This window comes from Hypomesus nipponensis, chromosome 2, assembly GCF_054491055.1.
Source record: "Hypomesus nipponensis isolate SF chromosome 2, ASM5449105v1, whole genome shotgun sequence".
Classification (NCBI taxonomy): Eukaryota; Metazoa; Chordata; class Actinopteri; order Osmeriformes; family Osmeridae; genus Hypomesus; species Hypomesus nipponensis.
Genome location: NC_140362.1, coordinates 1,328,816 through 1,340,894, shown reverse-complemented (window position 1 = coordinate 1,340,894; position 12,079 = coordinate 1,328,816).

The following is a 12,079-nucleotide window of genomic DNA, read 5'->3' as shown; positions in this document are numbered from 1 at the left end:
GTGAGACTGAGCTACACGTGCATTTACAATATTTACATCAACATCTGCACACTGGGTCACGTCTAACTGTGTCTGAACGAAACGAATCGACATGATCGAGGAGTTCAAGAATAAAAAGCGGAAAAACCCGTATTTTAAAAAGGTTGACGTTACGAATTGTCTCTGGGGCCAAGTGTGCATTCCCAAAAATTGTATTGACCTTTTCTTACGTTTGGAAACCCCACTATTAAAACGGATTATGGTCAAAGGTTATGATATCATGAAACTAAGGAAAACCAAATACAAACTGCATAGCGCTCACGAGACGATAACACTGCACACGTTTAACATGCACACCCAACTGGCGCGTGTGCTCAGTGGCTCGTGCAGCTCCCACCCCCTTCATGTGTCTATAGGACAGGGTTCCTATATAGTCTGCCACATGAACATTGTGTGCTTTTACTTCTCAGCTTGCTTGGGAACACATTAACGAGCTCAATCCGAGCACGTTTGCAGGTAAGGTTTAACTGCTACCTTTAATTACATGGTTGCCCAACATATCCTCTAATTAAAAAAGTAACAAGCAATTTGGAATTCTTAGTCTTCGACCAAGTCATTTGTCGGATTCTGTTGAACAAACGCACTCTTACTGAGCTATAGGTCAAATTGATTGTGGTTACAGTGAATTACCACGACATGTTTGAATTGATATTGAGTTGTGGGGTGCATGGGTGGATTTTTACTCTTAAAACAACAAACTTTGGTCAAATTCTCTGCCAAAATTGGGATTGTCGAAATGTATGTATTGTTAAAATGTATCATCAGCTGTTGTCTGTCTAATATCAAAGTATGGTATAAACATTTAGAAATTCTTTGGCACCATTTTTAGACTTGCAAATGTTTTAGTTCAGTTTGATGGAGAACAAAAACTGTGATGACTAGTCCTTGAAACCTCAGATATTCTCGTTCTATTTTACGTTCGCTCTCTATAATATTTCCATCATCTATTGTGCAGACTCTGTTAGTTTGACGGGGCGAGTTAGAGTTTCGTTAATTCAACTGTCCACGTCTTTCACACACATCTAGCAGTAGCCAGAGGGCAGCAGCTGGACACTCACCGCTGAATTGGAAGCGGGTAGAGAACAAAGACTATTATGAACTGGTCTCGTAAAGGGGTGCCCAGAGGGTGCGTCGAGCAGGTTCTGGTGGTGGTTGCTGGTGCTGGTGGTGGTTGCTGGCCCGATGACACGTCTGGCTTGGCTGTAGTATAAACAGTCACAGGGCTTTTTCCTGTAAATCTGACATGTGACAGGCCTGAATGTCCCTAAATCATGCCCTAGTTTGCTCATACTCTGTGTTTTCTGAAACACTGTGCTGGTGTCTCTGGGTCCTGGGTGTGTATCTCCGGGTCGTGTGTGTGTGTGTGTGTGAGGACCCTGAACTGCCCTGAGGACACTCTGTTCCATCATGGAAGGAAGCCCCTTACCCTCTTGCTGCCTCGCTGGCTGCTCCTGTCAGCTGCAGTGTGTGTGTGGGCTGTAGTAGTAGTAGACCTCTCCCCCAGTTGAGTATGTATCTGTCGGTGCCCTGAGAGGGGAGACCGGTGCCCTGAGAGGAGAGACCGGTGCCCTGAGAGGAGAGACCGGTGCCCTGAGAGGAGAGACCGGTGCCCTGAGAGGGGAGACCGGTGCCCTGAGAGGGGAGACCGGTGCCCTGAGAGGAGAGACCGGTGCCCTGAGAGGAGAGACCGGTGCCCTGAGAGGGGAGACCGGTGCCCTGAGAGGAGAGACCGGTGCCCTGAGAGGAGAGACCGGTGCCCTGAGAGGGGAGACCGGTGCCCTGAGAGGAGAGACCGGTGCCCTGAGAGGGGAGACCGGTGCCCTGAGAGGAGAGACCGGTGCCCTGAGAGGAGAGACCGGTGCCCTGAGAGGGGAGACCGGTGCCCTGAGAGGAGAGACCGGTGCCCTGAGAGGAGAGACCGGTGCCCTGAGAGGGGAGACCGGTGCCCTGAGAGGAGAGACCGGTGCCCTGAGAGGAGAGACCGGTGCCCTGAGAGGAGAGACCGGTGCCCTGAGAGGGGAGACCGGTGCCCTGAGAGGAGAGACCGGTGCCCTGAGAGGAGAGACCGGTGCCCTGAGAGGGGAGACCGGTGCCCTGAGAGGAGAGACCGGTCACATCAGTGGTCGTCCTGCTGTTTAGACACTCCTCCGGCAACAAGTGAGGTGTCTAATCTCATCAGGGTGTTGGAGGAAACACAAATTTGGTTTTTTTTCCAAGGGCGTTAAAGGTGTCAAATCCCACTATTGGCCAGGGAATCACATCCTCCTGAACTTCCTTGAACGGCCATTTTGTGGGACTGGGGCCCGTGGGGTTAATAGAGGCCCTCTCTCCAATGTCAGTGATGTGAACGGCATCATGGGAACTGGGATTCCTGGACGCCAAGTTCGGGTTCTGCTTCCCCGCTCAGCCTGATGCATGCTGGGAGATTGACGAGCTAGCTGGTTGGTGGTGGCCTCCTAGACAACCAGATGACATATGGACCGGTGGGATCGGGGAGTTTTGGATTGTGCAGGGGACATGTTAGGAAACCGTAGAACTGTTAGCGTGCTTACACCCACACACACACACACACACACATGCTACAGTCATGCCTGATGTGGGGGAGGGTCTTAAACCCAGCTTCGGGATGACTGTGCAGTTGTGCAATCCTCTGTCTTGCCAGTGATGTAATGGAGTGATGTAGCCAGAGCGGTGGGCGGTGACAGCAGCTGCTGGCGGCTCACTCGCCTAGCGACCGACTTTCTAGCCTCTCCAGCGTGAGGATGCACCCAGCGACCCCCTGCTCTGGGGGGGGGGGGGGGGGGGGGCTGAAGGAGAACAGACAGCCTGCCATTGGCTAATAGCTTAGTGTGACGCTGTGATCAGTGAACACTCACACGACTGGTGCAGTAAGAGCTAGGATTGAATGACGGGATGAAAATGAGGTTGTATATGTGGAGAGTTGCTCCCTCCCTCCCATCCTGTGTGTTTGAGACCGCTCTTCTCTGGCTCTGTGCTCTGAAAGCCAAGCTGAGGCCTTCTGCCTGAACCAGAAAAACCGCCTCTACGTTCCCTGAAAGAGTATTACGTGGTCAAATATCGACTGATTCATTTGCAAAAATCCCTTTAATGCTCATTCTGGATTGGTCTCAACACTGAACGTGATCTGCTGTCGCTTTCCCACAATCGGCAAACGAAAGTAGCTGAAAGACGCACTGTGCGTTTACCAACGTGTCGACATGGACTCTCTACGTGCAGCACCCAGGTAGAGGCTGGTGCAGGTGTCAGCTGGTTCCCAGTCAAGTGTTCTTGTGACGGCTGTTGTAATGAGGTAGAGCTGGCTAGCTGTGGGGAGAGGCCTGCAGGCCCGGGCCTCCTCCGCTCCTTCTGGTGCCAGCAGGACATTTACTGCTGAGTCATGAGGAGTGAATGCACAGACTTCATGACTTGGTATGTAGGTGTGGTGTCATCAGGATTAATTGTGTTGTCTCACAATTAAAATGTTGTCTCACAAAAAAATCGAGTTATCTCGATCTGAAACTTTACTTTCTTTGAATTGCTAAGTAACTTTACAAATGCTATGAAAATTAGGTAGTTTTTTCTTGGAAAGTTCAGAACTACCAGGAAAGTATGGTCTTTTTAATCTGTGCCTTGATTTAACAAGGCTCTGTTCCCTCACACTGGGAGTCTGTGTGGTGTTGGGTCACTCCCCGATGGAGAGCCGTCACCAGAACCTTCTCTGTCTGGGCTTCAGCTGACCTTTAGCTCCTGTCAGCATGTGGTCCGGACTGGAATGTGGAAGCTCCTTCTAACGCCAGAGAAAGGTGTGCCTTAATTCAATTCTTCTTAATCGGCTTGTTCCTGAGACGCCAGAGCAATCAGCTTATTTAAGGTTGTTTATCAGACCCTGATTTGCTGGGAGATTTAACAGCCAGAGGATTGATCTTTAATGTGATCAGGTCCATGCAGGGTTCTACGCTAACTTTTTTTTTTTTTTTTTTTTGCTGGAGCACATGTGCCCCAAGTGAAACACTTTAGGGGCACAGACAAAAATTTAGGGGCACAGTCAGTTTCTGTTTTTAGAACTTTTAAACATTGCATCGTTATTAGACTATTGAACCAATGACACAAAATTGACCTGAAACAGGATTGGTTTCTTATTTATTCATTACATATTCATTTATTACTTTTTTGTATTCATTGTAACATTGTTTTAAACTGACTGGCTTGGCCAAGCTGTGTAGCATGGGAGTCTAGATCTTTTTCCATCTGACAGACACATTTAGAGGCATCAAACATTTCCAGGGAGGGCGCCTCTGTACTGATCCGAATGAGGTCCTCTATGGTGGATGGGTTCAAACTACTCATTAATGGGAAATGTAGTTTTTATGTTGTATTCGCACCGGTGTTCATGTAGGGTCGCTACTGCGCTCTTGGTTTTCAGGTATTTTGCAATGTGTCGTGTTGGATGTTGGTTTGTTCACCCTGAGTGTGAAGGCTAGCTAGCTTGATCGCTAGCCAGGCTGTTACAGCGCAGGACAGATGCAGTAGGCTATCTCAGGACGCAGCCTATGAGGTTTATCCGAGTCAGGATTATTAGTAGTTGAAATCTCTTTAAAAAGGAGAAGAAAAGAGGAATAAACATTTCCTGTTGCAAATAATGGTTTGAGCTATTTCAGGTTCCATCATCTCTTTTCACGTCACTGACAGCTGCAATAGGTTAAAAACATGGACTGTATGTCACTGGTCACTGGTCAGAACTCACTGGCACCCGTGCTCCTTGGCCATGAAACACATCAGTACACCAAGATGTCAACAGTCCAATCAGATTGGTAGATCCCAGCATATCAGATTGGTAGATCCCAGCATATCAGATTGGTAGATCCCAGCATATCAGATGGGTAGATCCCAGCATATCAGATGGGTAGATCCCAGCATATCAGATGGGTAGATCCCAGCATATCAGATGGGTAGATCCCAGCATATCAGATTGGTAGATCCCAGCATTTTGCTCAACAAATTGTATTTGATTTTATATTTCCTGAGGCGGTCTGGAGAATGAGAATGGATGCTGAGGCACTTTCTTGTTTTTTGTACCATTTGTAGAGGAAGATAGCCTGGCTGCCAGCCCAACTTCTCCCCGCCCACAAAAAAATTTGGTCGGGAAGTTGGGTCTGGAGGGTCTCGTATTGGGAACAACTACATAAAACCAGGATCTGGTCGGACCAATGAAATTGCCAGGGCGGGCTTTATACCATGATGGACAGATGTTCAACAGTAACGTAATCAACAACGTCACAAAAGAGCCCTTGGGTTGAATTCGTTTTCAACAAACAACATATTACGTTGCTCTGATTGGTTGTAGGTCTATCCAATTGAGCGAAGAGGCATTTATTTTAGGAGTTCGGTTGAAACACGCCCTATGGTCACAGCCCAACGGAGAGTTATCAGACTCATATTCTGACTAGAATTATGAGTATGACAAAGTCAGGCTAAGAGGAAGACTCAGTGATTATACAAAGCAAACAAAGATTACATCATCCCTTTGGGAGACCTACGGATGGCACTGGAACAACAGTATTAGTCCGGTGGAATGGAAGGGGTTTATATAAGACAGGAACCATCGCTGCATCCTAGTGTCCTTACCCTCCATCCTCCCAGACCTCCTCAGGGTGAGGGCTGGTCGGTGCTGGAATAGGAACCCACCCCTCTGTATTTTCTGATATCAGCTACAGTTGGAGGAGATTAACCGGGCATGTCAAAGCAGTTATGTAATCCGGCGCTGCAACGTAGACACACAGAGTTTATGAACAGTTTTTTTCTCTTGTTCCTGTTTTCTGCCCGGATGAACAAATTGCATCTGACAGTTTCGTAGCTGTGTTGTGGCGTGAGATGGGGTAGACATGCGAGTGAGAGCCCTGAGGAAGGGGGCCGTGCGCATGTGTGAGTGTTGGAGCGGGGGTGTGTGTTGGGCAAGCCAGTAGATCTGGTTGGGTGAGAGGCAGCAGTATAAGAGGGAGGAGCACAGAGGGGAAGCTCTCAGTCTCCATCCCTCAGGTTCAGAAACCCAAACTACTTTGAGTTGGCATTTGGCTGTGGATGTCTGGCTCTGAAACTGGGATCAGATCTACTGGTTATCCTCCAGGGACCCTGGGAGGGAAGGATCTTGCAGTGGACTGCCACATTCCGGACATACACTTGCATTGGAGCAACTTGGAAATCTGGCGTTTGTGTTTTTCCACCTGAACTAAAGAGTGTAATCGCAACCAGGTTGGCAGACAAACCCCTCAGACACAGCCCTTCCCTGCACAACCCCACCTCACCTGTCGATCTCCTCTTATCCAGCTGTTGTAACGTTCAGAGATTTGTAAAGTCCGGACAACTTCCGACTTGTTACTTTTAGATTTGAGTTTGTTGTTTTATGAGACCAGTTATTTGTAGCGGTGATTTCCTCTCCCCTGTCTGGTTCCTGACCTAAACCTCTTCCTGTCAAAGTGTAGCAAGTCCAACCATTTTCCAAAAATCACCTCATACTGTTCAGACTTGCTTTCGTTCCTTAACGCCCGTCGTTTTGTAACAGATAGTGACATGAAATGCCGTGTAAGTTAGAAAGAAACGTCTAGAGGTGATCATTTATGGCTTGCTCGTTACATCTAATTATATTCAAAGTTTAAACGGACCTGAAATTTATGTTAAAAAATGATCTGCGTATGGTGTTGAAGGCGCTGTGAATAGAATCTCTGTAGCTCTGGTTCAGACTCGTTCAATAACCAGGGGCTGTACTGAAATGATAGACTCAGAAACATTACCAAGTAGGTCGATCCAGAACGCTTCTACCAGATGTAGAAAGTTATTTTGCTGCCTCTTGATCGGGTCTGGTCTGGGTGAGGGGAGTTTGACTGGACGAGGCTGAATCAGGGAAACAAGGATTGTGGTTATTGCTTTTTTGGGCTTGAAGAGTTCCCGTCTTTTATGAAACACTGAGACTCTTCTAGTTTGTCCAAGAGCCTTGCCAGAGCCTTGCTCCTGGTTCGGTCTCCTCGTCTAGTGGGATACCTCAGTTACCAGCTCCGTGTGTGTGTGTACTCTGTGGATGGTTCTGAAAGTTTTGCAGTGTGAACACGCTGGCAGCCTTGGAGTTTCTCTTACACGTTGATTGTGTCTCTTCATCTGATTGCCTTTCGCAACTAATTCAGTTAGTTCAAGTTTTAGTCTATTCTTGTGTGTATTCAAAATACCATCTTTCTATGGCTCTACCCTTAACACAAAGGACACACCACCCTCTGCCTAATAAAATAAAACAAAACAAAACCACCATCGAACTACAGATTTTCTTCTTCTCTTGTCTGCAGGTCTCCAGTGCTGTGTAAGCAGCCCCCTCCTGGTCGTCCCAGGCCTCCCAGACATGATCATCAGACTGGGCAGACTGACCCCTGGATACTTCCGCCTCCTCCAGGTATGTCCTGCATCCATGGCTAACAGCTCAGCTTGGACCTTTAATAAACCTTTTAAAACTATCTCACAACCTAAACTGTGATGAGCGGTGTACTTGTATAGTCACGTCTGTCAGAGATCTTGAAAGGGTTTCCTTCTCCTTAAAGATCAGGGACAGATCAGGGACTTTACGACTTTTATGTGCCACTGTGAGATCTTGAATGCAGGTTTACAGAGGGGTGAATGCCAAGCACAGTAATGAGGAAGTGCTATATTTGAGTGGACACTCATGCTACAGTGTAGAACAGATTGCAAAATGGCTGGCTGGCTCCATGAATATTTGATCATGTTCAGTAAGTGTCCTTGATGGGCCGGTATGCTTGTGCCCCATCAGGCGTTTGGCATATTTCCAATGTCTTACTTCCCTGTTGTTTGATGACCGAAATACTGTGAGTCTGTGTGTTCAGTCATGATGAAGGGTACAACTGTTATAATCCATGTTGACATAGGAAATGCCAGATCAGACTTCATCAAGTCTTTGTTCGCGTGAGATGATGTAAAAACATTCCCACTGCAGGAATGGGACGCTTGGAGCAACAGGAAGTGGGATTATGTGTTGGTGTTCACCGCTTACTGAACAATACTTCCTCATTATCAAACACTGCCAAGTTCAGAGGCAGAGTAGACGTCTAATGGAGACTGTTAGGTAACTCTTGCTGACGGGCTGCGTCCACATGGTAGCTAGCCAGGCTAACGGAAGCTATGCTAGCAGGCTAACAGGAGTGGTTGTTAAAACTGGATTAGGCTTTCCAAACCGACGGCCAGCAGTGACCCAGCCTGCTGTATAATGGGGTCTTATTGGGGGCAACAGCTCTGCATGGGGACCCCCCCATCTGTGTCCCGTCATCGTCTCATCCATGCAGCCAGTGATATGATTAGCGCTGACGCTAAAGCTAGCGATATTATTCCCTGACTCCTTTTGTTCTCAATGCTGGTCGCCAGCCTTTTGTGGATGTGATCGCCCATCATCCTTTGTCTGCAGCGTTCTTCCTCATGTTCCTGCTAAGTGAAAGACAATGGTTGCCCCCTGTTCAGACCGCCGGATGCCATGACGACCAGCGGAGCGTTCGTGAAAGCGACTGGTTCCATGATGGGATCTCATGTTTCCTGGGTTAGGGTTATTGCTCCTGTTTCCTGGGTTAGGGTTATCGCTCATGTTTCCTGGTGGTGTGATCAGTTTTTTACACGTTGGAAGTACCCAACATCCATCAGGTCTGAAGTTATAAATATTAAATATTTTATAAAACATTCCTGATAATTTTTGGGGGGATTTGTCACAAACTGGAAACATGTTCAGCTCATAAGACAACCCTACAGTCTGCCTTCAGTGTGTAATTTTCATGGAGAAAAGCAATAATGGAGAATGTAACCATTACAACTTATTTGGTTGAGATTTGACCCAGAGGCATTTTTTCAGGAGGAATGTTGGTAGATTCCAGACATGAGCTCAAAATGGCTGCTGTTGTATCTTTCTGGCCCCTGGGAGGGGGAAAGGGGGGGAGGGGGCTGAGTCCACAAGACTTGGGTACTCTGAGTTCTTCTGCACGATTAATAACTTGATATTTTTTGTTGTTGTTGATTTTTCTTTTTTTATCAAGTGGCAATGCAGTGTTTGTCCCTTGTTATAGTGTCTCAGCTAAGCAGGTGGGTATAGCTCAGTATTGGAGTATTTCACTGTAGATGATGAGGTCAAGTTCTTCCTGCCCCTATGTTGCTTTTTCCATACAAGTATCTGCTAAATAAAAAGTATTATCTGTCGTAGCAACAGTAGTAGTATATTATGAATTGTACTAATAATCGATTATAATGTTTTGTATTATAAAAATGTTTGATTATGATTATTATTGTTGTTGTTATTAGCAGTGTTCCCTGCTGTGCTCCCCTGCAGAGGCAGGTGGCAGGTGAGGTACAGACCCAGCCTCAGGACCGGGCTGTGAACCAGATCGCCATGATGCTGGCCATCATGGGGCTCAGCCTGTCCTACTACAGCGCACGGCAGATGACTGAGACGGTCCGTGTCCAGCCCGGGCCCTGAACACCCTCCGGCAGGGCTGCCTGTAGCCCGCGTGAAGACAACGAGCCAAAGCCTCGGTGTGGAGGAGGAGGAGGAGGAGGAGGAGAGATGAAGGGAGAAGACAAGGAAATGAAGTGGTCTAGACCAGCACCTTTTACACAGCCGTAGTCAGTTCACACTGGATTTTGTTGGATCACTAATTCACCATGTGGGGGGAGGGGGCTTCTGGAGCTTAGCTTGTCAGGGTCTGGCCCCGGGAGGAAGGCACGTGGGGGAGGCCCCCAGGGTCCTAGTGGGCCTGGGTTTAGGGAGCCGGGCTTGAGCTGCTGTCGTTGCAGAGACACACAAGATGAGAGACGCCGTCAATACTGTTCTGAGCTAAAAATGGCGGCAAAAATAAAGAAAAGGCTCAGGAAAAAAGGTTATTCTGAAGTAACTGTGAATCCCGCCAACGCTCAAAGCAAGCGGGAGCAACTGAACAGTAGTTCTAAAGGGAAGGCTCTCCTCATTGTGTGTCTTGGAATGATGGAAGGCAGGCTTTCGACATGGCATGCTCAGTATCTAGTAGGTGGCAAACAGTCAAACACTTCTGGTGAAACTCACTTTAGTAACTTCCCATCAGGAGGCCAAAGGATCCAAAATACGACTTTGTTTTTGTTTGTTTTCAATTATTTTTTCACAAAGTAACGCATTAATTGTTTTAAGTCTTGTTCAAGATATGTGGCTTTCTTGAAACAATCCCTATAACTCCAGTATTCACTAGGCTATAACACTTTCTAACCATCAGTAAACTTTGCATGGGTGTGGAGCTTAATGCGTCAGATTTCAAATTGCTGTCTGTTAGGTTTTTTAATATAACAATAAGATGAATGTATATTTCTGTAATGTTTTTTTAAAATTATAATTAAATAAAGCTGTGACTATTTGAATGACTCTAAGTAAAGTGGCACTTCAGTAATGATTTGGGGTGCTAAAGTCTGAGGAAAACCTGCTGGTTATAGATCCTGTTCCTGATAAGAAGTCAGGTTCTGTGCTTCTCTCGTACTAAGCTCCATTTGGTTTCTGCTGAGCTGTCAGATCAAACTCCACAGCCACTTCCAGTATTGGTAGTTCTACCATCAACAGGAGCGTGTCTTCTGCACACAACAGGAAGTGGTCAGACCAGACAGCAGATGTCTTCCTGTCACTGGGGTGTCAATCTGTGCCAGTCTGCCCGCAAACCCTCTTGCCTCACTCATCTGGCTGACTGACAACAAATGTGGGTCCTTCGTATAGAAGGGCTTTCAGTGCAGTGCAGTGCAGTCCAGGCTGGCGGGTCTGGGTAGAACAGGACGGGGTGTTTAGAAGCAGTATCAGCTAGTTATCATTTTGTGACCCTCCCTGTCTGCCTAATGTTTTCTTGCCAGCATGCTATCTACAACAGGCTGGCCTACTAGTGTGTATGTTCTCTATAGCTGCAGATATATACGTGCTGTGGAGACAGTTCTCTATAGCTGCAGATATATACGTGCTGTGGAGACAGTTCTCTATAGCTGTAAATGTATAAGGGTTATGGAGACTACATGAGGAGGACATGATGTATTTTCTACCTCAACTGAGCCCTCGTTGATCATCACCCATTTAGTTTTTAATGTTTCAATACTTTAGAAGAGTTTGATGTGGAGCTGTGGAAGCACATGAAGGATATCAGAAAGTTGAAAAAAAATGGATTGTTGCTTGCTTGCTTTGTCAGGGATGTTAGTCAGAATTAGGAGAGAGTCTGTGTGATGTCGGAACATTTCAAGTACATTTTGTTTAGCTGCCACAACAGGATTCAACCTATTGGAGGTTGTTTTAGTATTTTATGTTGTGTACTGTCAGTGTTAATTTAGTGGCTGGGGCCTCATGAATGGTGGCAATAAAGGAACTGCAAGCACCTTCAGAACCAGAAATGCATGTAATGGCAAGACGAAACAGACGGGGGAGGGGAAGGGGTGAGGAGAGGGTGATGAGAGGGAGAGTTGCGCATGCTCGTGCTGGGGCAGATGTGATGCTGTGTGACGGGCTCAAGCCTCGTTGAGCTCTGCGTGTCTGCCCCCCTGCCCCACCCATAGCCCAACTCCGCCCTGCAGACACGCCCACCTCCACATCACTGGGCAGAAACACCCAAGTTCTGAGTCCCTCATGCCGGGACAGGACACGACCCCAAACCAAGACATCCCATTGGTCAGGCAGTGATGCGTCACCAAAATCAGCCCATTTCTCACAGAGACAGGAGGATGGGGAGGAGGGAGGGAGCGCTGGGGTGAAAGGGTTTCCTGGCTTGTTTCTATTTCACCACACAGAGAAAAGGGACAGCAGCTCCGAGAGAAGTGACCTTAACAGTCCGGCCCTCATCAACCAGATCAAAGGGTGTACAAGATATGACATTTTAATGTAAAGATTAAAAAATGCCTTTGTCAATGTTTTGTATGTCCACTGTTCATTTAACAGAATACTAGTCTCAGGTGTGAGGCATGATGAGATGGTGTCATGACTGTGTGTCTGTGATCAATGATCTGTGAAAAGACAAGA